Consider the following 25,807-nt stretch of genomic DNA (forward strand, 5'->3'; position numbering starts at 1 on the left):
AAGAACTCAAACAAGGTAAAAATCTAATGAACTAACAACAGATAAGGTCAACAATCCCTAAGCCATAAGTCACTCACTAAGCACCATCTCTCCCACCATGCCCAACACTCTCTTGAGAACATAGCTGTACAAGCCAACCCACATATCTGTAATGGAAGTATACTTTCTAGTATAAAGTACCCTTTGCCCACCCAAGAGCCCCTCAGCAGACATTCAAACAGCAGACATTTCCTCAGGCTATTAGCATAATTATAAGTGTCTATACTGCTAGATCAGAGAACTGAGGAACAAAGGAAATGATAGTACATCCCATGTATAACTGCATAATATTCAAATAAGCCAAAGGGAAAGTACCTAACATTCAACTAGAGGCAGTTTTGTCCCCCCAGAGATTTCTGGCAGAGTTTAAGGATGGTGAATGGTGAATTACCTAGTATGGAGAAGGGTGATACTCTTTGAGATCCAGCCCCAGGAAAACTACCTTTAAAAGGGAGGGAGTCATAAAGTGAGAAACATGAGAAAAGTAAAGGGGGAGGGATGAAGCTGAAATTACAAAGATCTCAGAAGGAAGAAAATTCAAACACCTTGAATATATACAGATGGATCAAAAGGGAAGATATTAATAGCTGAACAAAACATGGCCTCAAGAAAAAGTAAGAGGGTTCAAATATCCATGTATAAGTACTGTAAGGCAAAGAAAACTGAATCAATATCCAATGAGGCAAAAGACCTTATGGATTGCAAAAAGGAAAAAAGGCATGGAATCACTTCAAGAATGATTTAAAAAAACAAATAAGAATTTTGAAAGAAGAATTTATGGTCTGAGCTGTAGAAATAATTGTCAGAATACAAAAACTTGGATCTACAGAGGTGTCACCAAAAGAAAATAGAGAGGAAAACTGAATGAGAATTCAAATACATGGAATTGGGGGAAAATCCTGAAGAAAAGAAGAAAAAGGAAAATACATTAAATGAAAGCATTTTCTCCACGCAATTAAAATATCAATGTGATCTTGAGGAAAGTTTTCACATAGACTACGTGATGATTATACGGATCCCAGAAGAACATGACATATCCAAACACTAATGCCAGAAATTACTCGCTAAGAAAAAATCTCCAGGGCCAGATAGATTTGCAACTGAATTCTATCAAACATTTAAAGAACAATTAAATATAATACTATATAAACTATTTGGGAAAATAGGCAAAGAAGGAGTCCTACTAAATTCTTTTTATGAGATAAACATGGGGGTGATACAGAAAAAGGGAAGAGTCAAAACTAAGAAAGAAAATTATAGACCAGTCTCCCTAGTGAATATAGACATAAAAAATTTTAAATAAAACATTAGCAAAGAAATTACAGCTACTTCTCATGAGGGTAATACATCATGACCAGATAGGACTTATAGCAGGAATGCAAGATTGGTTCAATATTAGAAAAACTATCAGAATAATTGACCATATCAATACCAAAATTTACATAAATCATATGATAATCTCAACAAATGCTTTTGAAAAAGTTTTTGACAAAATACAACAATAATTCTTTTGAAAACACTAGAGTGCATAGGAATAAATGGAGTCTTCCTTAACATGATAAGTAGCATCTATCTAAAACCATCAGCAAGCATTACATGTAATGAGGATAAGCTAGATGCATTCCCAATAAGATCAGGGATGAAATAAGGATGTCAATTATCACCACTGATATTCAGTATTCAAATTCAATATTACAAATGTTAGCTTAAGCAATAAAAAATGAAAAAAATTGAAGGATTTAGAAGAGGCAAAGAAGAAACAAAGCTATCACTTTTGCAGATGATATGAGGATACACTTAGGGAATCCTATGGAATCAAATAAAAACTACTTGGAATAATTAACAGCTTTGGCAAAGTTAGCGGAAATTTTTAAAAAAGACATAAATCTTTGGTATTTCTATATATTACTAACAAAAGCCAACAAGAGGTAGAGAAATTACATTTAATGTAATTGTAGACAATAAAAAATATTTGGGTGTCTACCTGACAAGACAAACCCAGTAACCACATGAACACAATTACAAAACACTTTTCATACAAATAAAGTCAGATCTAAATTATTGGAAAACCATCAATTGCTCATGGGTAAGTCAAGCTAATATAATAAAATGAAAATTCTAACTAAATTAATTTACTTATTTAGTGCCATACTAATCAAACTACCAAAAATATTTCATAAAGCAAGAAAAATAATAATGAAACTCATCTGGAAGAACAAAAGGTTCATAGTATCAAGGAAATTAATGAAAAGAAATGCTACAGAAGGTGGCCTAGCTGTGCCACATCTTAAATTATATTATAAAGCAACATTCACAAAACTACTTGGCACTGATTAAGAAATGGAGTGGTGGATCAGTGGAATAGGTTACGTACACAAGACACAGTAAGCAGTGACCAAAGTAATCTAATTTTTGATACACTGAGAGACTCCAGTTTCTGGGATAAGGACTCACTATTCAACAAAAACTGCTTAGAAAATTGGAAAATAGTATGGCAGAAAGTAGACATAGACCAGCATCTTCTACCACATACCAAGATTAAGTCAAATTGGATACATGAGGAGAGTAAGGAATAGTTTACCTGTCAGATTTATAGAGAACAGAAGAATTTGCCACCAAACAAGAGAAAGAGAACTTTAAGAAAAGCAAAATGGATGATTTTGATTACATTAAACTGAATTTTTTTTGCACAAACAAAGCCAATGCAACCAAGATTAGGAGGGAAGCAAAAAGCTAGGAAAAAAATTTACAACCAGTGTCTCTGACAAAGGCCTCATTTCTACAATATATAGAAAACTGAGGCAAATTTATAGCAAGTCATTCCCCAATTAATAAATGGATGAAAGCTATAAACCAGCAGTTTTCAGGCAAAGAAACCAAAGTTATCTATAGTCATATGAAAAAACGCCATAAATCACTAACTCTTTTTAAATATATATATTTATTTTTAATTTGCAACCTTCAGTTCCACAAGCTTTTGAGTTCCAAATTTTCTCCCCCTCCCTCCTCTCCCCCTCGTCAAGATGGTGTGCAATCTCATATAAGCTCTACACATACATTCACATTAAATATATTTTCACATTAGTCATGTTGCAAAGAAGAATTATAACCAATGGAATGAATCACAAGAAAGAAGAGACAAAACAAAACAAAAAAAGAGAGAGAGAGAGGGCAAATAGTATGCTTCAATCTACATTCAGACTCCATAATTCTTTCTCTGGATGTGGATAGCATTTTCCATCATGAGCCTTTTGGAGTTGTCTTAGAACCTTGCATTGCTGAGAAGAGCCAATTCCATCAAAGTTAGTCATTACACAAAGTGGCTGTAATGGTGTACTCCTGGTTCTGCTCCCCTCACTCAGCACCAACTCATGTATGTCTTTTTTCTCAAGTTTTTCTCAAGTCTGCCTGCTCATCATTTCTTATAACAGAGTAGTATTATTTTACATTTATATACCACAACTTGTACAGCAATTCCGCAATCGATGGGCATCCCTTCAATTTCCAGTTCTTTGCCAGCACAAAAAAGAGTGATAAATTTTTGAACATATGGGTTCCTCTCCCATTTGTATGATCTCTTTGGGATACAGCCCTAGAAGTGATACTGCTGGGTGAAATGTTATGCACATTTTTATAGCCCTTTGGGCATAGTTCCAAATTGCTCTCCAAAATGGTTGGATCAATTCACAACTGTGCCAACAATGCATTAGTGTTTCAATTTCCCCACATCTTCTCCAGTATCCAAAGCACTATTGATTAGAGAAATTCAAATGAAAACAACTCTGAGTTACCACAACACACCTATCAGATTGGATAACATGACAGAACAGGAAAATTGTAAATGTTGAAGAAGGTGTGGGAAAACTGGAACACCTTCATGGCCATTAAAAGAAATTGTTCTCATTCTCCCTTTCAGTTGAGGAAAGTCTTTACATGCTTAAGGTAGATAACTTCCTAACTCAACAACGGGTTAGTGGCCTGATGATTACCCTCAACCCAGTTTAGCCCATCTGCTAAGACAGTTTACTGGGGTGTGGCCACTGTGCAGGCTACTACTTCTTGGAGTCACAGGTCAGAGTCGTATGATTCAAGTGGATATCAAATGTGGATGAGCAGCCATGAAAAGGCCTCAGCAAGCACTCACACTAGATATTCTACTCTTCCTGAACACCCCAAGCACCCCATCAGAGGAAATAAAACGTAAAATGAAAGATTTGTCTTGAAGATGGTAGGCTTTCATTAAAGTCTACTGGGGTGGGGGGAGTGCAATAGAGGAGACTTGAGTGAGTAGAGAAGAGGAAAATGAGTGGACAGTTAAAGAAAGTTGGAGCCTCTGCACTGACAGTGTTAATAGAGTGTTTGAAAGTCAAAGGCATGGAGTTCCAGAAAGAGGTTGAGAAGGGTTTTTTTTTCCATTGAGATAAAAGCAATTTGAGAAACCTTTTTGTAGAAATGCCTATTACCAAGTTCAGACACAAATTCTATCATTATAACATTTACCAAATGCAAACTATAGGAATAAAATTTGCAATTTGAAATTATTTGATTATAGTATACTAAAAATCTGTCCTTGAAGGGCCAACTAAAAGGCATATTTTAATCCTTATAGCTTCATAAGCTCCAAAATGAGGGGAATGGGAATATAGCACTGCCACTATGAATCCTTGAAAGTGAGCTAACTGAAAGCAATGGGGTCTAAAATTTAAGGTACTCATCTTTGGGGAAATTAATATTTTGAATGTTACCATTGGTTGTTTTTTTTTTAATTTATTTATTTGTTTTTAGTTTTCAACATTCACTTCCATAAAACTTTGAGTTTCGAATTCTCTCTCCAATTCTCCTATCTTCCCACCCCAGGACAGCATTCAATCTGATATAGTCTGTAAATATACATTAATATTAAACCTATTTTCATATTAGTCATGCTATAGGGGCAGCTAGGTAACACAGTGAGTAGAGCACTGGCCATGGAGTCAGGAGGACCTGAGTTCAAACCCAGTCTCAGACACTTGTCACACTTACTAGCTATGTGACCTTGGGAAAGTCACTTAACCCCAATTGCCTTGCCTTTAGTCCTCCAAAAAACAAAAACAAAACATCTTATTCATGCTGTAAAGAAGAATTAGAACAAATGGGAGAAACCATGAGAAAGAAGAAACAAAAAAAGAGAGGGAGAGAGCAAATAATATGCTTCAATCTGCATTGAGACTCCATAGTTCTTTCTCTGGATGTGGATAGCATTTTCTATCATGAGTCTTTTGGAGCTGTTTTAGGTCCTTGCATCACTAAGAAGACATAAGTCTTTCAAAGTTAGTCATTGCACAGTGTGACTGTTACAATGTTCTCCAGGTTCTGCTCATTCCATTTAGCATCAATTCATATAAGTCTTTCCAGGTTTTTCTGAATTCTGTCTGATTATGATTTCTTATAGCACAATAATATTCCATTATATTCATATACCACAACTTGTGCAGGCATTCCCCAATTGATGGGCATCCCCTCAATTTCCAATTCTTTTCCACCACAAAAAGAGCTGCTATAAATATTTTTGTACATGTGGTGCCCTTTCCCATTTATATCATTTCTTTGGGATACACATGTAGCAGTGCTATTGCTGGGTCAAGGGGTATGCATAGTTTTATAGCTTTTTGGGTATACTTCCAAATTGCTCTCCATAATGGTCAGACCAATTGGTAACTCCACCAACAATGCATTAATGTACCAATTTCCCCACATCTTCTCCAGCATTTAATAAGTGAGATGTAGTACCTCAGAGTTGTTTTGATTTGCATTTCTCTAATTAACTGTGATTTACAGCATTTTTTTCATATGGAATATTAGCAGCTGTGACTGTAAATCCATATTTGATTTTGCTGAAGTTTGTCCTGGTTAGTTCTGAGTCTGGCTTTGATATGCTATGAATAATGTGGAACTTAGCTTCGTGATTCACTGTTAACTATGAGTCTTACCGGGAATCAAACAGAGGTAAGGGATTCCCCTTCCCATTACTGTTTATGTTGTCTGTGCCCTTTGAGGACCATTTTTGATATTGTTATAATCAGGTCTTACCTTTTTCCTTTCATAGAAAATTTCTATAATCAGGGCTGCTGAATTGTAGAAGTTTCTGTTGTTGCAATATTAATCTATTCACTAATTGATACTAAAACATCTCTTAGTTATTATAATGGAATGCAAGTATGAAAGATCTTACTGTTTTTAATCTGAATTTGTAGTCAACTCCATATCCCAAACAATTATTTACATGAGTTCTTAGGCTTGCTAAATTAAGTCCCTAAAATATCTCATTCTTTCCAGAAAATATAAGGATAATACATATCCTCAGAAGAGGTGGATAGGATAAAAATGTAAAACTTTCAAATTTTAATGTAGTAAAATTTGAAAAAGCAACAAGATTAAACTGTTAGAAATTTAAGAACTATAATATGTCTCTATACATACACCTATATGTATGTCTGTATATTTGGAAGCCAATCATGTGTATGTAAAGGTGTGTATGTATGTCTGTGCATGTGTGTGTGTGTGTGTGTGTGTGTGTGTGTGTGTATGTTATTCAGTTGCTTCAGCTGTGCATGACTCTTTATGATTCCATTAGGGGGTTTTCTTGGAAAACATACTGGAGTGGTTTGCCATTTCCTTTTTCAGCTCCTTTCACATATGAATAACCAAGGCAAATAGATTTAAATGACTTGCCCAGGGTCATACAACTAGTAAGCGTCTGAGGCTGCATTTGAACTCTTCAAGATGGTCTTCCTGATTCCAACCCCACTGCTCTATCCACTGCACCACATAGCCAATATAAATACTTACATGCATGCATATATATAGGTGTGTATATGTATATATGTATGTATGTGTATGTATGTGTGTGTATAAATATTGGCTTCCAAATGTTTCTAATGAGAAATACAGGCTTTAAGAATGTATTTTTATTTAGTTTTCAGCATTGATTTTCACAAGAGTTTGAATTACAAATTTTCTCCCCATTTCTACCCTCCTCCCCACTCCATTATTGCATATATTCTGGTTGCCCTGTTCCCCAGTCAGCCCTCCCTTCTGTCACCCCACTCCCCTCCCATCCCCTTTTCCCTTCCTTTCATGTAGGGCAAGATAAATTTCTACACTCCATTGCCTGTGCATCTTATTTCCTAGTTGCATGCAAAAACTTTTTTTTTTCGAACGTCTGTTTTTAAAACTTTGAGTTCCAAATTCTCTCCCCTCTTCCCTTCCCACCCATCCTCTCTAAGAAGTCAAGCAATTCAACATAGGCCACATGCATATCATTATGTAAAACCCTTCTACAATACTCATGTTGTGAAAGACTAACTATATTTTGCTCCTTCCTAACCTATCCCCCTTTATTGAATTTTCTCCCTTGACCCTGTCCCTTTTCAAAAGTATTTGTTTTTGATTACCTTCTCCCTATCTGCCCTCCCTTCTGTCATCATCCCTTTTTTAATGTTCTTCCTCCGCCTTTCCTGTGGGGTAAGATACCCAATTGAGTATGCATGGTATTCCCTCCTCATGTCCAATCCGATGAGAGCAAGATTCACTCATTCCCCTTCACCTGCCCCCTCTTCTCTTCCTACAGAACTGCTTTTTCTTGCCTCTTTTATGCAAGATAATTTAACCCATTGCATCTCTCCCTTTCTCCCTCTCTCAATATATTCCTCTCTCAACCCCTAATTTGATTTTACTTTTTTAGATATCATCCCTTCATTTTCAACTCACCCTGTGCCCAATGTCTCTCTCTCTCTCTCTCTCTCTCTCTCTCTCTCTCTCTCTCTCTCTCTCCCCATTTATATATATATATATACATATATATATATACATATATACATACATACACACACACATATATATATATATATTATATATATGCATATTCCCTTCAGCTACCCTAATACTGAGGTCTCATGAATCATACACATCATCTTTCCATGTAGGAATGTAAACAAAACAGTTCAACTTTAGTAAGTCCCTTGCAATTTCTTTTTCTTATTCTTTTCCTTGATTACCTTTTCATGCTTCTCTTGATTCTTGTGTTTGAAAGTCAAATTTTCTATTCAGTTCTGGTCTTTTCACTGAGAAAGCTTGAAAGTCCTCTATTTTATTGAAAATCCATATTTTGCCTTGGAACATGATACTCAGTTTTGCTGGGTAGGTGATTCTAGGTTTTAATCCTAGCTCCATTGACCTCCGGAATATCGCATTCCAAGCCCTTCGATCTCTTAATGTAGAAGCTGCCAGATCTTGGGTTATTCTGATTGGGTTTCCACAATACTCAAATTGTTTCTTTCTGGCTGCTTGCAGTATTTTCTCCTTGATCTGGGAGTTCTGGAATTTGGTGACAATATTCCTAGGAGATTTCTTTTTGGGCTCTATTTGAGGAGGTGATCGATAGATTCTTTCAATTTCTATTTTGCCCTGTGGCTCTAGAATATCAGGGCAGTTCTCCTTGATAATTTCTTGAAAGATGGTATCTAGGCTCTTTTTTTGATCATGGCTTTCAGGTAGTCCAATAATTTTTAAATTATCTCTCCTGGATCTATTTTCCAGGTCAGTGGTTTTTCCAAGGAGATATTTCACATTGTCTTCCATTTTTTCATTCCTTTGGTTCTGTTTTATAATATCCTGATTTCTCATAAAGTCACTAGCTTCCACTTGCTCCAATCTAATTTTTAAAGTAGTATTTTCTTCAGTGGTCTTTTGGACCTCCTTTTCCATTTGGCTAATTCTGCCTTCCAAGGCATTCTTCTCCTCATTGGCTTTTTGGAGCTCTTTTGCCATTTGAGTTAGTCTGTTTTTTAAGGTGTTGTTTTCTTCAGTGTATTTTTCAGTATTTTTTGGGTCTCCTTTAGGAAGTCATTGACTTGTTTTTCATGGTTTTCTTGCATCCTTCTCATTTCTCTTCCCAATTTTTCCTCTACTTCTCTAACTTGCTTTTCCAACTCCTTTTTGAGCTCTTCCATGACCTGGGACCAGTTCCTGTTTTTCTTGGAGGTTTCTGTTGTAGGCTCTTTGACTTTATTAAATTATTCTGTCTGTATGTTTTGGTCTTCTTTGTCACCAAAGAAAGAATGCAAAGTCTGAGACTGAATCTGGGTGCGTTTTCACTGCCTGGCCATATTCCCAGCCAACTAACTTGACCCTTGAGTTTTTCAGTGGGGTATGACTGCTTGTAGATTACAGAGTTCTATGTTCCACGTTTGGGGGGGAGGTGCCAGCTCTGCCACACCAGCACTGCTCCTTCCCCAAGAACCCCCAACCCGAACTGGGCTTAGATCTTCCGCAGGCTGTGCACCCCTGCTCTGATCCGCCACTTAATTCCTCCCACCAGGTGGGCCTGGAGCCGGAAGTAACAACAGCTGTAGCTGCCCCACCTCCACTGCCCCCGGGGCTGGAAGCCGAACCGCGAACTCCTTCCACTCCTGCAGCTTTTCCCACTAACCTTCTCCGCAGTCTTTGGTGTTTGTGCTTTGAGAAGTCTCGTAACTGCCGCAGCTCACTGAATCAGGGCGCTAGGACCCCCTCCGCCCGGCTTCTGGTCTGGATGGTCCACGCTGCTCAGGCTGGGCTCTGCTCCACTCCATTCCCAGCTCCCAGCTCCCAGCTCCGTGTGGGATAGACCTCCCCCAGAGACCATCCAGGCTCTCCTGGACTGGAGCCCTGCTTCCCTCTGCTGTTTTGTGGGTTCTGCCGTTCTAGAATTGGTTCAGAGCCATTTTTCATAAGTTTTTGGAGGGTCTCGGTACAGAGCTCACACTATTCCCTGCTTACCAGCCGCCATCTTGGCTCTGCACCCCGGAAAAAGCATTTTGAGAAACATATGGGGAAAATGAATAAGAAAAAGGCAAAAGGCCATAATAAACTGAACTACCAGGGAGTTCCAAAAATGATATTTCTTAGAATGAAGAGAAACAGAAAAAAAGAGAGCCAAAGGACAAGATATTAAAGACAATGAAAGAAACTATTTAGTGACTTTAGAAACTATGTAGTGACCTCAAAATTTTAACTCCATTACTAGATTTAATACAAAGAATATAGAAACATTATATAAGAACTGGGGCTGTGAACCAAAGAATAAATTTCTAGAAGATACAGAAAGGGAAGATAAATGATGAAGGTAATGAAGGAAATAAATTATTCTTTTAAAAATTGCTTACAAAGTGAAAATTTGAAAATTAACAATCAAAATATATTGAAAGAAAATAGAGGAAAGGAAATTCTATAAGACTACTTAATTGGAAGGAAAATTTTAAAAATTAAATAACTGGATAAAAGCAAGAAAGAAAAGATGACTAATAACCAAAGTAAAGCTAGAGAAAGAAGTAACAAATGGGAGACAGAAAGGCGTGAAGGAGAGTGGGAAAGAGTCTATGGGAATAGGGCTTCCTTGAAATAGATTAAGTTAAAATAACTGATGACATAAAATACTGTGTTTAGGGAGGAAGGAAGGGAGGAAAAACTTAATTTGCAAAATAAGAAAAATAGAAAAAAAATAAAACTGTCATACTTTAAATAAAAGAAAATTTTACAGTTTATTGCTTATAAGAAACACATTTAGAAACAAGATCATACATAAAAAAGTGAGACAGACAAGGAAACATACTATGTACCAACTAAATTTAAAAAGTGAAATTTGATACAAGAAGACATAGTAACAAAACAGTGACAGAAGATTTCAATATCTCTTTCTTAAAAAATAAACAAAAGGAAAAATATGGAACTTAGCAAATTGCTGGAGAAACTAGATACTTCTACATGAGACTATTAAAGAATATAGACATTTCTCATCACTTTATGGAACTTTTACACAAATTAACCAAGCATTAGGGCACAGAGATATTGCTGACAAATGTAAGAAAGCAGAAATTGTAATTCATCTGAGAGAGGAGTGCAGTCCTGCACAAAATGCACCAACACAGACTGGGCACTCACCAAACCTGAGCAGTCCTCAGGGGATTGAATCACTGGCAGCTGACACAGTTTCCAGACTTCTCAAATCACAAACACCAAAGACAACTTAGAAGGTCGTGGGAAAGGTCTGTTGGACTTGGGTGAGAGAGTAGACAGGTCCAGGCCCCTAGGGCAGCAGTGGTGGTGCCAGCCGGAGCTGATTCTGGAGTTCTGAGCTCACAGACCACAGTGGGTGGATTGGGTGGCTAATGAGAGGAATTGAGGCAGGATTCTCTTGCTTTGCCTGTGCTTGGATCTGGGTCACAGTGCTCTGTGGTGGTGCTGGAGTGAGAAGGGGTGCTGGGATGGTGGAGCTTGTGTTTGCAGTGGAGAGGGGATCATCACAGTTCCAAGACAGAATTTAAAAAGTGGAATTCACCTCCAATGAAGAGGAAATGAAATTGAAATGAAAATGAAGAGGAAATTTCCAAAACAGAAAAGAGTGCGTATGGTCACTCACAACCCAGAACACATGCCAGGAGAGGAGTAAACACCTCTCCTTTGATCATACCACCAAGGAAATATTGAAAATTTACACGTTTCTAGAAATATCTCTGAAAACAGCTGCACAAAACCCCTGAAGCTTGAGACAGTACACCTTACATGCTGGAAGCAGTTTTATCTTAAGAAAGAGTTAAAAAGTCAATTAATTGGCTGGGAAAATAAACAGAGGGAAAAAACTCAGAATATACAATCTTACTTTGGTGACAAAGATCAAAACATAGAACCAGAAGAATACAACAAAGTCAAAGCTTCTACATCTAAAGCCTCCAAGAAAAATATGAATTGGTCTCAGGCCATGGAAGACCTCTAAATGGATTTTGAAAATCAAATAAGAGAAGTAGAGAAAAAATTTGGAAGAGAAATGGGAGTGATGCAAGAGACTCATGAAAAACAAGTCAACAGCTTGCTAAAAGAGACAGAAAAATTGAAGAAAATAACACCTTAAAAAACAGAATAACCCAAATGGCAAGAAATGTCCAAAAAGCCAATGAGAGAGAGGAATGCATTAAAAAGTAGAACTGGCCAAATGAAAAGGAGATTCAAAAGCTCACTGAAGAAAATAATTCCTTAAAAATAAAAATGGAGCAAATGGAAGTTAATGACTTTATGAGAAATCAAAAAATTATAAAACAAAACCAAAAGAACAAAAAAAATAAGACAATGTGAAATATCTCATTGGAAAAACAACTGACCTGGAAAAGAGATCTGGTGGAGATAAATTTAAAATTATTGGGGGTGAGAAGCAGCTAGGTGGTGCAGTGAGTAGAGCACAGGCCCTGGAGTCAGGAGGACCTAAGTTCAAATCGGCCCTCAGACACTTGTCATACTTACTAGCTGTGTGACCCTGGGCCAGTCACTTAACCCCAATTGCCCTGCGTTCCCTCCTGCAAAAATAAAATAAAATAAATTATTGGGGGTGGGGGGAAATAGGGCCTAGATAGCAGAGTAAAAGCAGGGACTTGCTTGAGCTCTCCCCCAATTGTCTCCAAATACCTGCAAAAAATGAAACTAAACAAATTCAAAAGCTGCAGAACCCACAAAATAAGTGAAACAAATCTCCAGCCCAAGACAAACTGGAAGACCAACATGAAGGGTCTATCACACCAAGCTGTGAGCAGAGCACAGTCCAGCATGGGCTGCCCAGGCACAAATTGGGCCAGAGTAGGCCTCAGGGGATTGAACCACTGACAGTTGTGGCAGTTTCCAGGCTTCTCAACCCACAAACACCAAAGACAAAGTAGAAGGTCAGTTAGGAAACTCTGTCAGACCTGGATGACAGAAGAGCCTGGTCCAACCCTAGCCCCAGGGCACCAGAAGTGGTGATAGTGGTGGCAGCACCAGCAGCTGCTGCTGCTCCCAGAGCTCCAGGCCCACAGACATTGGGGGGATCAAGAAGCTGATCAAGGTATTGCAAGGATCACTTTGCTGGCACTGAGGCAGGATTCTCTTGCTTTGCGCTGGTTGGATCCGGGTCTCAGTCCTGGGTAGTGATCCTGGGGTGAAAAGGAGCACTGGTATGGCAGAGCTTATGGTAGCTGTGGAGAAGAAATCCTCCTCACAGTTGTAAGGCAGAAAAGAGTGCTTGTGATCAATCACAACGCAGAGCACAGACCAGAAGAGGAGGAAACAGCTATCCTTTGATCATACCACCTTAGGAGAACTGGAAATTTACAGTTCCCTAGAAGTGTCTCTGAAAACAGCTGTGCAAAACCCCTGAAGTTTGAGAGAGAGCACTTTTCACTCTGGAAGCAGAGTCCTACCTTGACAAAGAGCTCAGAAGTTAAGTAATTGGCTGGGAAATGAGCAAACACCATAAAAAAGTCAGACTATAGAATCTTACCCTGGTGGCAAAGAAGATGAAAACATAACCATAAGAAGACATCAAAGTCAAACCTCCTACATTAAGAGCTTCCAAGAAAAATATGAATTGGTCAGAGGCCATGGAAAAGCTCAAAGATGATTCTGAAAATAAAGTAAGAGAAGTAGAGGAAAAATTTGGAAGGGAAATGTGCGTGATGCAAGAAAATCTTGAAAAACGAATCAAGAGCTTGCTAAAGGAGACCCAAAAAACACTGAAGAAAATAACATTTAAAAAAATAGATTAACCCAAATGGCAAAAAGAGGTCCAAAAAGCCAATGAGGAGAAGAAGGCCTTACAAAGCAGAATTGGCCAAATGGAAAAGAAGGTCCAAAAGCTCACCGAAGAAAATAATTTCTTAAAAATCAGAATGGGGCAAATGGAAGCTAATGATTTTATAAGCGTTTAAGAAATTATGAAACAGAACCAAAAGAATTGAAAAATAGAAGACAATCTGAAAGATCTCATTGGAAAAAACACTGACCTGGAAAATATATCCAGGAGAGATAATTTTAAAATTATTGACTACCTGAAAGCCATGATCAGAAAAAAGGGGGCCTGGGCATCAGCTTTCAAGAAGTTATTGGGGGAGGGGGAACCAAGCCAAGATGGCAGTGCAAAAGCAGGAACTTACCAGAGTTCTTTTACAAATTCTGTCAGATACCTCTAAAAAAGGAACTTACCAGAGTTCTCTTACAAATTCTGTCAGATACCTCTAAAAAAGGAGACTGAATGTGACAGATTTCCAAACCAGGAGAGTCCGCAGGGACAACAGGATGGATCTGTGGGTTGGCAGAGTGCCAGGCATGCAGAACTTCACAAGACCACACCAGAACAGGAGCAGCAGTAGAACCCAGCCAGTGAACCAGCCTGGGAAAGCACTGGGGACAGAAAACTAAACTATACCTGAGTGGGAGCAGGAACATGCCCAGGGCTGAAGTGTCAGCTACAACAACTATCTCCGGGCCTCTCAGCCCAGGACAGGGTCTGTCAGAGCTACAGGAGACACCAGGACAGAGCCTGTGGCCATGATAACACCTACTCATGAGGCTTTCAGCTCATAGTCTAAAGGTTTCAAATTTGCCTTCTTGAACTTCTAAGAGCCATGTTGACCAGGTAAAACAGCTCTCATCCCTCCCATCCTCACCCAAATAGTCCTCTAGGAGAAACCCTGGAATAGAGGAGCCAAAAGTGGGGATTCAGTAGCCTTTTAGCTTAGGAAGCAGGGGAGACTCCCTCTTATAGTGGCAGAAGGAGACTAGTACAGGGAGAGAGGTGTCCCAGAAGGCCTCACCTCAGCAGCCCAGTGGGAATCCCTGAGCACCGGGGGCAGAGGGTGGAGCCAGCAAGCACCAATACCAGGACCTCAGACATACCTTCCCACAGCCAGACACCAGCGCAATCCTATGGCTGAGATCACCTGTGCAATAGCACAGCCTCAGGGAAGAGGGAGACTTCCAGCACCCAAACCACCCCCACAAACACCTCACACTGTGACCCCATGGAAACTCAGAAAGACTTCACTGGGCCTCAGTCCTTGGCACAAACCAGCCAGCTCCAGCTCAGCACCAGGTGAGCAGAAGTACTATATAGCCTCTAGCTGACAAAACCAGAGGCCACAGCACGCAAAGTTAGTAGCCAGACCCCCGGTTCTGAGCACAAGAAGCTTGGGACAGAGCCTCCTGGGCCCCAGAAGCAGAGATCCATTTTAAAAGCCAGGAAAAAGACAACCACCATGAAGAAACAATCCAGAAAAACAAGGACCGTTGATTTTTATTATGGAGACAGGGAAGATCAAAATATCAATTCATAAAAGGACAGCATTGACACTATACGCACATTTGAAATATCAAAAGGGAATGTTAATTGGTCTCAAGCCCAAAAAGCATTCCTGGAAGAGCTTACAGACAATTTTAAAAACCAAATTAGAGAGGTAAAAGAAAAAAAATGGAAAAAACTCACTGATGTGGACAAATCTTTAAAAAATAAAATTGGCAAAATGGTTAAGGAGATTCAGAATCTAGTTGGAAAGAATGACTCCTTGAAGAGTAAAATTAACAAAATGGAAAAGGTGGTACAGAAACTAAATGAAGAAAACAATTTTTTAAAAATTAGAATTGGGCAAGTAGAAGCTAATGACTCTATGAGACATCAAGAATCAATCAAACAAAATCTAAAGAATGAAAAAAATAGAAGAAAACATGAAATATCTGCTTGGAAAAACAAATGACCTGGAAAATAGATTCAGGAGAGATAATCTAAATATTGTTGGTCTACTTTCCAGCTATGATGAAAAAAAGAGTCTGGACAGTATCTTCCAAAAAATCATCAAGGAAAACTGCCAAAAGTTCCTAGATCCAGAGGGTAAAATAGTCATTGAAAGAATCCACAGATTCCCCCTGGAAGAAGCCGAAAACTCCAAAGAATATTTTAGCCAAATTCTAGAATTATCAAGTCAAGGAGAAATTACTGTAAGCAGCCAGAAATTCAAATATTGCAGAATGACTGTCAAGATCATGCAGGACCTTGCAGATCATACATTAAAAGACAGGAGGAATTGGAATATGATATTCCAAAAGGTAAAGGAGCTTGGTCTACAACCAGGGATCAGCTACCTAGCAAAATTGAGCATAATTTCTCAGGCAAGAGATGGACATTCAATTAAATAAGGGAATTCTAGATCTTCCTAATGAAAAGGACAGAGATCAATGGAAAATTTGATCTTCAAATACAAAACTCAAGAGACATAAAAAGGTAAACGAGGAGAGGGGAAATCTTGTTATTCAATAAGAGCGAATTGTTTACATCCTTATATAGGATTATATTGTTTTGGCTATGATTTATATATACATATATATGTATATGTATATGTATATATATACATGTATATGTCAATCTTGAAAATGGGACAGTTATGACAATTAAAAGGGATATACATAGACTGAGAGTGTCAGTATAAATTAACTGATGTGATGACAAAAAATACATAATTAAAGGGTACAATGGGATTGTTCTGGGAGAAGAGAAAAGGAGGAGGTAGAAAAAGGTGAATTACATCTCATGAAAAGGCAAAAAAAACATATTATAGTAGAGAGAAAGAAGGGAGGGAGAAGAGAAGTGTTTCAGCTTTACTCACATTGGATTTGGTTCAAGGAGAAAAGAATATACTCCAATAAGTATAGAAATAAAACTTGTCCTACAGGCAGTAGGAGGGGAAAGGGGAAAGAACAGCAGGGTGGTTAAAAAGAGAGTGAAGTAGCAAGGGAGGGGTGCCAATAGAGAGGGAAAATTAAGGAAAGTAGTGGTCAAAAGCAAAACTCTTTTGAGGAGTGGAAGGGAGAAGGGAAAAATAAAAGCATAAACAGGGCAGGGGGATTGGAGGGAGAAAAAGACACAGATAGTAATCATAACTGTGAATGTGAATGGGATCAACTCTCTTATAAAATAGAGATGGATAGCAGAATAGATTATAAACCATAATCCTACAATATGTTGCTTAGAAGAAACACATTTGAAACAGGGGGATACACACAAGGCAAAGGTAAAAGGCTGGAGTAGAATATATTATACTTCAGTTGAAGTAAAAAAAAGCAGGGGTAGCAATCATAATCTCAAATAAAGCAAAAGCAAAGAAAGATCTAATTAAAAGAAATAAGGAAGGAAACTATATCATGCTAAAAAGGCACCATAGACAATGAAGCAATAACATTAATTAACATAAATGCACCATTGATATATGATACAAATTCTTAGAGGAGAAGTTAAAGGAAATATAGGAAGAAACAGCAAAACTATACTAGTTGGGGACCTCAGCCTCCCCCTCTGAACTTGATAAATCTACCCTCAAAATGAACAAGAAAGAAGTTAAGGAGGGGAATAGAATTTTAGAAAAGGTAGATATGATAGACCTCTGGTGAAAACTGAATGGAGATGAAAAGGAATATACCTTTTTCTCCAGGATAAATGGCATATACTCAAAAATTGACCGTGTACTAGGGCATAAAAACCTCACAGTCCAGTGAAGAAAGGCAGAATTAGTCAATACATCCTTTTCAGATCATGATCCAATAGAAATTATTTGTAGTAAAAGACCATGGAAAGATAAACTAAAAATTAATTGGAAACTAAGTAATTTAATTCTAAAGAATGAGTGGTCCAAAGAAGAAATCATAGAAACAATTAATAATCACAATAATAAGACAACATGCTAAAACTTATGGGATGCAGCAAAGGCAGTTCTTAGGGGAAGTTTTATATCTCTAAATACTTACATGAATAAAAGAGAGGAAAAGGAGAGCAATGAGTTGGGCATGCAACTAAAAAAGCTAGAAAAGAACAAATTGAAAAATCCCCAATTAAATATTAAATCAGAAATACTAAAAACCAAGGAAAGATTAATAAAATTGAAATCAAGAAAACTATTGAACTAATAAATAATACTAAGAGCTAGTTTTATGAAAAAACAATAAAAGTGATAAAATTTTGGTCAATTTGATTTAAAAAAAAAAGAAAAAAGAAAACCAAATTACCAGTATCAAAAATGAAAAAGGTGAATTTGCCTCCAGTGAAAAGGAAATTAAAACAATAATTAGGAATGAGTGAACCTCACTCTCATTGAATTTGGCCTAAGGAGAAAATAACATACATGCCCAAGGAATATTTTACCCTCCGGAAAAGTAAGGAGGAAGAGTATAAGGTGGGGTAGAGTAGGGTGAGGGGGTTGGGGGGGGAAATGATCAAAGAGAGGGCAGTTTAGTGGAGGAGGTAGTCAAAAGCAAACAGTTTTGAAAAGGGACAGGGTCAAAGGAGAAAACTGAATAAATGGAGGGCAGGATAGGATGGAGGGAAATATAGTTAGTCTTTCACAATATGACTATTATGGAAATGTTTTGCTTAATTACACATTTATAACTTATATCAAATTGCTTGCCTTCTCAAAGAGCGTGAGTGGGGAGCAAAGAGGGGAGAGAATTTGGAACTCAGAGTTTTAAAAGCAGATGTTAAAATTTGTTTTTACATGTAACTGAGAAATAAGATACACATGTGATGGGGTATAGAAATCTATCTCATCCTCCTGATAAGTAAGGGGGAAGTGGATAAGAGAGGTGGAGTGGGGTGATAGAAGGGAGGGGAGGTGGGGGGAAAGGGTAATCAGAATGCTTGCCATCTTTGGGTGTGTAGTGAGGAGAGATGGGGAGTAAATTTGGAACTCGAAATCTTGTGAAAATGAATGTTGAAAACTAAAAATAAATAGATTATTTTTTTAAAAATTGCTAAGTTGCGAACTTTAGTAGTCTCATCTAATTGCAAAGCATAAATATCACTTTTGAAAACTTTTTCTACAATAACTTATTTGTCATCACTGGACATATCATGTACCATGCATCTAACAAAGCCATCTCAAACATTTTCATAAGAACTGGTTATTAAATTTTAAATGTGGATATTTGCACAACAGAAATTGGTAAACACTACAAATCAGAGCTTGACTTATTGTTCTGTTAATGAACTTAACACTGTATTGTGGATATTTATTTTTCCTGGAGATCTGGTTGTGAAAGCTTTACCAACATATCCTTGCATGCATCTCATGTGATACTATATTGTTAGAAATGAGTATCACCTCTAAATATACATTTCACAATTGCTACGCCACATGATAAAATTAATTTTCTGCAATAGTATGTTTTCCCATTTTTTATAGTCTGATAACTTAATAAAGGAGCCATTAGGTAGCACAGTGGTAGCAATCCTAATCTCAGACAAAGGAAAAATAGATCTAATTAAAAGACATAAGGAAGGAAAATAGATCTTCCATAAAAGCATCATAGACAAGGAAGTAATATCATTACTAAACCATATACGCACCAAGTGGTATAGCACTCAAATTCTTAGAGGAGAAGTTAAGAGAGTTACATGAGTCCCCTCCCCCTCTTCCCCTTCCTCTTAAGTTCCTCCTTCCTCTCCTTCCCTCCCCCCAGCCCAGTTCAGCTGGGACAGGCCCAATCCAACCTGGCCTGGCTCTGAGGCAAGACCAGAAGCCTCTGGCAGATGCCCAGGTGATATATGTATGCCTCAAAGTTGAGAGAAGGAAAATAAATTTTTGAGTAAAACAGATGCCTCCTAAATTCAAGTGTCACCTAAATGATGATGATGGCACTGGTTTTGTGAAAAGTGAAAGGAGAAATCTTTTGGAAGAAGATTCAGATGAAGAAGAGGCTTTTTCCTAAGGGGCCCACCTGGACCAAAATTTGGACCTCAGAATGACAAAATTAGGCAGGTACAGAATCAGGTGGATGAAGCAATTGATGTCATGCAAGAGAATATTTAAAAAATCATTGAAAGAGTGGACAAAGTGCAAGACAAATCAGAAAGCTTATCAAACAATCCAACAGCTTTAAGCAACAGATCTAAACAGCTTCAAAGACAAATGTGGTGACATGAATCAAAAATGAAAGCCATCATGGCTCTGGTTGCTGTTATCCTTTTGCTGGTAATTATCATTCCTATTGCCCTGAAATACCAGACTTGATTCAGGGACCAGAAATCTTCAATAAAACAGGTCTGTGACAATAAAATAGATGGTTGCATAATTTAATATGACTTTAAAAAGTGCTTTTTCTCAAGAAGTAAAAAGGCAAGTGTCCAGTTCAAATTGGAGCATTGATAATTTCCCAATTAGCCTCCTCCCTTTCACCAAAAAAATGTTCTTTATAATTTATTTTAAAAGAGAAACATCTAATTTGCCATGTTATAGGAACCTAATTTGAAATTAGATACTTTACAATACATTATTTGTATGTAGAGTTAAATATTGATGATGATATTTATAATTCAACACAATTTCCCACTGGAAACTAGAAAGGTGAGGATTTATTGCATCAAGTTCAGGGATAGGGTGAGAGGCAAGAGATGAAATATCATGTGAATTCACCATCAATGAAGAGGAAATTAAAACAATAATTAGGAAAAATTTCACCCATTTGGATACCAATAAATTTGACAATCTTAGTGAAGTGGATGAATATTTACAAAAACATAAATTGGCCAGATTACCAGAAGAGGAAGTTAAATACTTAAATAACTCTGTATCAGAAAAAGAAATTCAACAACCCATCGATGAACTCCCTGGGAAAAAATGTCCAGGGCCAGAAATATTTACAAGTGCATTCTATCAAACATTTGAAGAACAATTAATTCCCATACGCTATTGAATATTTTGGTAAATAGGTCAGGGAGTCTTACCAAATTCTTTTTATGATACAAATATGGTACTGATATCTAAACTGCAAAGAGCCGAAACAGAGAAAGAAAATTATAGATCAATTTCCCTGATGAATATACATGCAAAAATTTAAAATAAAGTATTAGCAAAAAGATGACAGCAACCTGTCATGAGAACAATACACTATGATTACATAGGATTTATACCAGGAGTGCAGGGCTGGTTCAATATTAAGAAAACTATCAGCATAAATGATCACTTCAACAACAAAACTAGCAGAAACCACATTATTATCTCAATAGATGCAGGAAAACCTTTGACAAAATAAAACAGCCATTCCTATTAAAAGAGTAGACAGTATAGGAATAAATGGAGCCTTCCTTAAAATGATAAGTAGTGTCTGCCTGAAACCATCAGCAAGCATTATATGTAATTGCGATAAGCTAGAAGCATTTCCAGTAAGTTCAGGGGTGAAACAAAAATGTCCATTATCACCACTGTTATTCAATATGGTACTAAAAATGTTAGCTCTAGCAATAAGAGAAGAAAAAGAAATTGAAGGAATTAGAATAGGCAGAAAAGAAGCTAAGTTATTACTCTTTGCAGATGATATGATGGTATACTTAGAGAATCCTAGGGAATCAAGTGAAAACTACTTGAAAAAACTAACAACTTCAGCAAAGTTGCAGGATATAAAATAAGCCCACACAAATCATCAGCATTTCTATATATTACTAATAAAGCCCAACAGCAGGAGATAGAAAGAGAAAGTCCATATAAAGTTACTGCAGACCTTATAAAATATTTAAGAGTCTACCTGCCAAGACAAATCCAGGACCTATATGAACACAATTACAAAACACTTTTCACACAAATAAAGTCAGACCTAAATAATTGGAAAACATCAGCTGCTCTAGGGTAGGCTGAGATAATGTAATAAAATGACCATTCTCTCTAAATTAATTTACTTATTCAGGGTCATAACAATCAAACTACCCAAAAAGTATTTTATAGAATGAGAAAAAATAATAACTATATTCATCTAGAAGAACAAAAGGTAGAGCAGTGGAACATGTTAGGTACACAAAACACAGGAGTCAATAACTATAGTAATCTACAGTTTGAGAAACTGAAAGATCCTAGCTTTTAGAATAAGAACTTACTATGTAAGAAAAACTGCTGGGAAAACTGGTAAATGGTATGGCAGAAACTGGGCATAGACCAATGTCTTACACCAAAAACCAAAATAAAATCTAAATGGGTACACAATTTAGATGCAAAGGCTGATGCTATAAGCAAATTAGGAGAGCAAGGAATAGTTTGCCTGTCAGATTTATGGAGAATGGAGGAATTTATGACCAAAAAAAGAGTTAGAGAACATAATGAAGTGTGAAATGGATAATTTTAATTACATTAAATTAGAAGTTTTTGCACAAAGTAAATGCAACCAAGATTAGGAGGCAAGCAGAAAACTAGGAAGGAATTTTTATAACCAGCGTGTGTGAGATAAAGGCCTCATTTGTGAAATATATATAGAACAGAGTCAAATTTATATGTCATTCTCCAACTGATAAGTGGTCAAAGGATATGAACAAGCAGTTTTCAGAGGAAGAAATTAAAGATACCTATAGTCATATGAAAAAATTTTCTCAATCACTACTGATTAGAGAAATGAAAATCAAAACAACTCTTAAGTACCTCATCACACATATCAGATTGGCTAACATGACAAAAGATGGAAATGATAAATGTTGCAGATGTGGGAAAATTAGAACAGTAATTAATTGTTGGTGGAGTTGTGAAATAATTCAACCATTTTTGAGAACAATTTGAAACTATGCCCAAAGGATTATAAAAATGTGCATACCCCTTGACCCAGCAATACCACTTTTAGGGCTGTATTCCAAAGAGATCATAAAATGGGGAAAAGAGATTGCAGAAGACACTATGATGACACTGGGTTAAGGGCCCTGCTGCATTGTGCATACACATTTCTAGGTCCAAGTCCCAGGGATAAATTGAATTCATACTATTTTAGGCTGCAGGGAGCACAGGCCTCTGTCATGATTCCAAGTCAGAGAAGAGTGCTTGTGATCACTCATGAAAATAGGGATAATTGTCTCAATGCCAAGATATAGGGGAGCATTAGGAGCTATACTTGTAGGAGAGCATGGGATCTGATCACAGTTACAAGGCTAGGAGAAATTCCAGTGCTGGTGGCTACAGAAGAACAATGTCCCTTTCAGTGGGAAAAAAAAAAAAAAAAACAGAGCCCAGGTTAAGACAACAGTGACCAAACATCTCCTTAGGTCATATGAACTTGGAATATTTGAAAACCTATAGAACCCTAGAAGTAGTTCTGAAACTAGCAACAAGAAAGGTCTTAAGTTTGGGACAGCACCCCCTCCACACTGGGAGCACAGCCAACTATAACATGAAGTTAGAAGTCAAGAAATAGAAAGAAGAAATGAGAAAACTACAAAAGAACCACACTATGACATGTGGCTGTAGGAACTCTTTAGGAAATATGAGTTGTACAGATGGGGAAAAAAGTACAAAAACTCACTGAAGAAAATTATTCCTTAAAAATTGGAATTGGGCAAATGGAAGCTAATGAATCCATTAGCCACCAAGAAACATTTTTTAAAATATTCAAAGGAAAGAAAAAGTTGAAGAAAAAAGAAATATCTCATTGGGAAAAGAAAGAATTGAACAGAAAGAGATTGAGGAGAGATAATTTAACATTAATTGCAGTAGCTGAAATCCATGATCAAAAAAGAAACCTATGGTGGGGCGGAGCCAAGACGGAAACATGAAAACAGCATCTTGCCTGAGCTCTCTCACAAGGTCTGCAAGATTCCTATAAAAAAGTGAATTTGAGCAAATTTGAGAGAGTTAGAAACCACAAGCAGTCTGAGTGGGGCAAATTTCCAAGCCAGGAGAGTCTGAAAGGCCAAAGGAACAAATCTGTAGGCTTGGAGAGCGCTCAGCATGCGGAGGTGCTCCAGACAGCACCAAAGTGGAAGCAGCCAGCTGGGAAACCCACGTGGGAGACAGGCTGGGAGAAAACTGGGTGCCCAAAACTGGCAGAGATCTCCAGGCCTCCCAACACAGGATGGCAGTCTGCAGAAGCAACGACAGGCAGCGCAATGCCACCAGCCATGAGACATCAACTCCTGAGGCTTGCAGCCCAAAGGTATGAAACACATCTTCTTGAACTTCCAGGAGACATAATGGCCAGGTAAATGGCTCTAATCCCTCCCTCCTTCACCCAGAGAATTCTTCAGAAAAAAAGAATGTTGGAACAGAGAAGATAGAAGTGGGGACTCAGTGGTCAAAGAGTAGAAGTTCATTAGTCCCAGAGGGGCCGAGCCGGCAGGGGTCAACACCAGGAGCCCAGATGTATTCTTGCTCCCCCAGGGGTTGTGCCAGACACCAGCTCAAACAACAAAGAGCTGAGACCATTGCTTAAGAGCAACAGAGCTGGAGAGCAACCCTAGGGAAAAAAACATCAGGGAGCCAGACCCCTCCCCCACACCTCAGGAAACTGAAGGCTATAATTCACAAAGTCAACATCAACAACTAGACTCACAATCCCCAGAATAAGAAAGCTGGGACAGAGAGCCCTGAGCCCCAAAGGCAAAAATTTATTGTAAATCCAGGAAAAGGCTAACCAACATGAAGAAGAACCCAAAAAAACCAAGGACCATTGATTCTTTTTATGGAGACAGGCATGATCAAAATACCAATTTGGAAGAGGATAGCAATGACACTATAGCCACATCTGATACCTCAAAAGGTAATGTGAACTGCTCTCCAACCCAAAAAGCATTACTGGAAGAGCTAAAGGAGGATTTTAAAAACCAAATTAGGGAGGTAAAAGAAAAAATGGAAAAATGGAGGAAAAAAATCCACTGATGAAATCAAGTCCCTAAAGAATGAGATTGGCAAAAAGGCTACGGAGATTCAGAATCTAAATAGAGAAAATGACACCCTGAGAGGTAAAATCAACCAATTGGAAAAGGAGACTCAAAAGCAAAATGAAGACACTAACTCCTTAAAAATTAGAGTTGAGCAAGTGGAAGATAATGAATCTATGAGGCATCAAGAAGTAGTAAAACAAAATGTACAGAATGAAAATAAATAGAAAAAAATGTGAAATATCTGATAGGGAAAACAACTGACCTGGAAAAATAGATCCAGGAAACAATTTAAGAGTTATTGGTCTACCGGAAATCCATGATGAAAAAAAAGAGCCTTGACAGTATCTTCAAAGAAATTATCAAAGACAACTGCCCAGAGGTCCTAGAACCAGAGGGCAAAATAGTCATTGAAAGAATTCGCCGATCACCCCTTGAAAGACATCCCAAACTGAAAACACCAAGAAATATTATAGCCAAATTTCAGAATTACAAAGTCAAGTAGAAAATACTGCAAGCAGCCAAAAAGAAACAATTCAAATATCGTGGAACTACAGTCAGGATCACGCAGGGTCTCTCAGCATCTACGTTAAAAGACAGGAGAAATTGGAATATGATATTCCGAAGGGCAAAGGAGCTGGGACTCCAACCAAGGATCAACTACCCAGCAAAACTAAGCATAATTTTTCAGGCAAGGAGATGGACATTCAATGAAATAAGGGAATTCCAGACCTTCCTGATGAAAAGGCCAGAACTCAATGGAAAATTTGATCTCCAAATACAAAACTAAAGAGAGACATAAAAAGGTAAACAGGGGGAAAACCCCCCACAAACATTATTAATCAATAAGGGCAAATTATTTGCATCTTTATATAGGATTATATCATCTTATGTATGTTTTATATATATACAGATATATGTCAGTCTTCAAAATAGTACAGCTATTATGACAATTGAAAGGGATACACATAGATTGTGAATGCCTGTATAAAATAATTGATATAAGGATAAAAAACATAATTAAGAGATGTAAAGGGAGGGCTATGAGAGAAGAGGTAAGGAGGCAGTAGAAAAGGGTAAATTGCACCAAAATGAAGAGGTATAAAAACACATTTCAGTAGAGGGAAAGAAGAGAGAGAAGAGCAGTATTTGAGCTTTACTGTCATCTGATCAGGTTAAAGAATGGAACAACATTCCCTGATAAGAACAGAAATCTAACTTGTCCTACAGGATGTAGGAGGGGAAAGGGGGAAAAACGGGAGGGGGGTGGTCAGTAGGGAGGGG

General features: G+C 37.6%; 1 protein-coding gene and 1 pseudogene across 1 annotated transcript in view; one reads left to right on the forward strand and one right to left on the reverse strand.

Moving 5' to 3' along the window:
- Positions 1–25,807, reverse strand: part of LOC118842014 (MAM domain-containing glycosylphosphatidylinositol anchor protein 2-like) — a 132,964-nt gene that overhangs the window by 49,075 nt on the left and 58,082 nt on the right. The gene's annotated exons all lie outside the window — the stretch shown is intronic.
- On the forward strand, positions 19,495–19,910 carry LOC118841748 (annotated as a pseudogene).

The sequence above is a fragment of the Trichosurus vulpecula genome, chromosome 3 (assembly GCF_011100635.1).
Source record: "Trichosurus vulpecula isolate mTriVul1 chromosome 3, mTriVul1.pri, whole genome shotgun sequence".
Classification (NCBI taxonomy): domain Eukaryota; kingdom Metazoa; phylum Chordata; class Mammalia; order Diprotodontia; family Phalangeridae; genus Trichosurus; species Trichosurus vulpecula.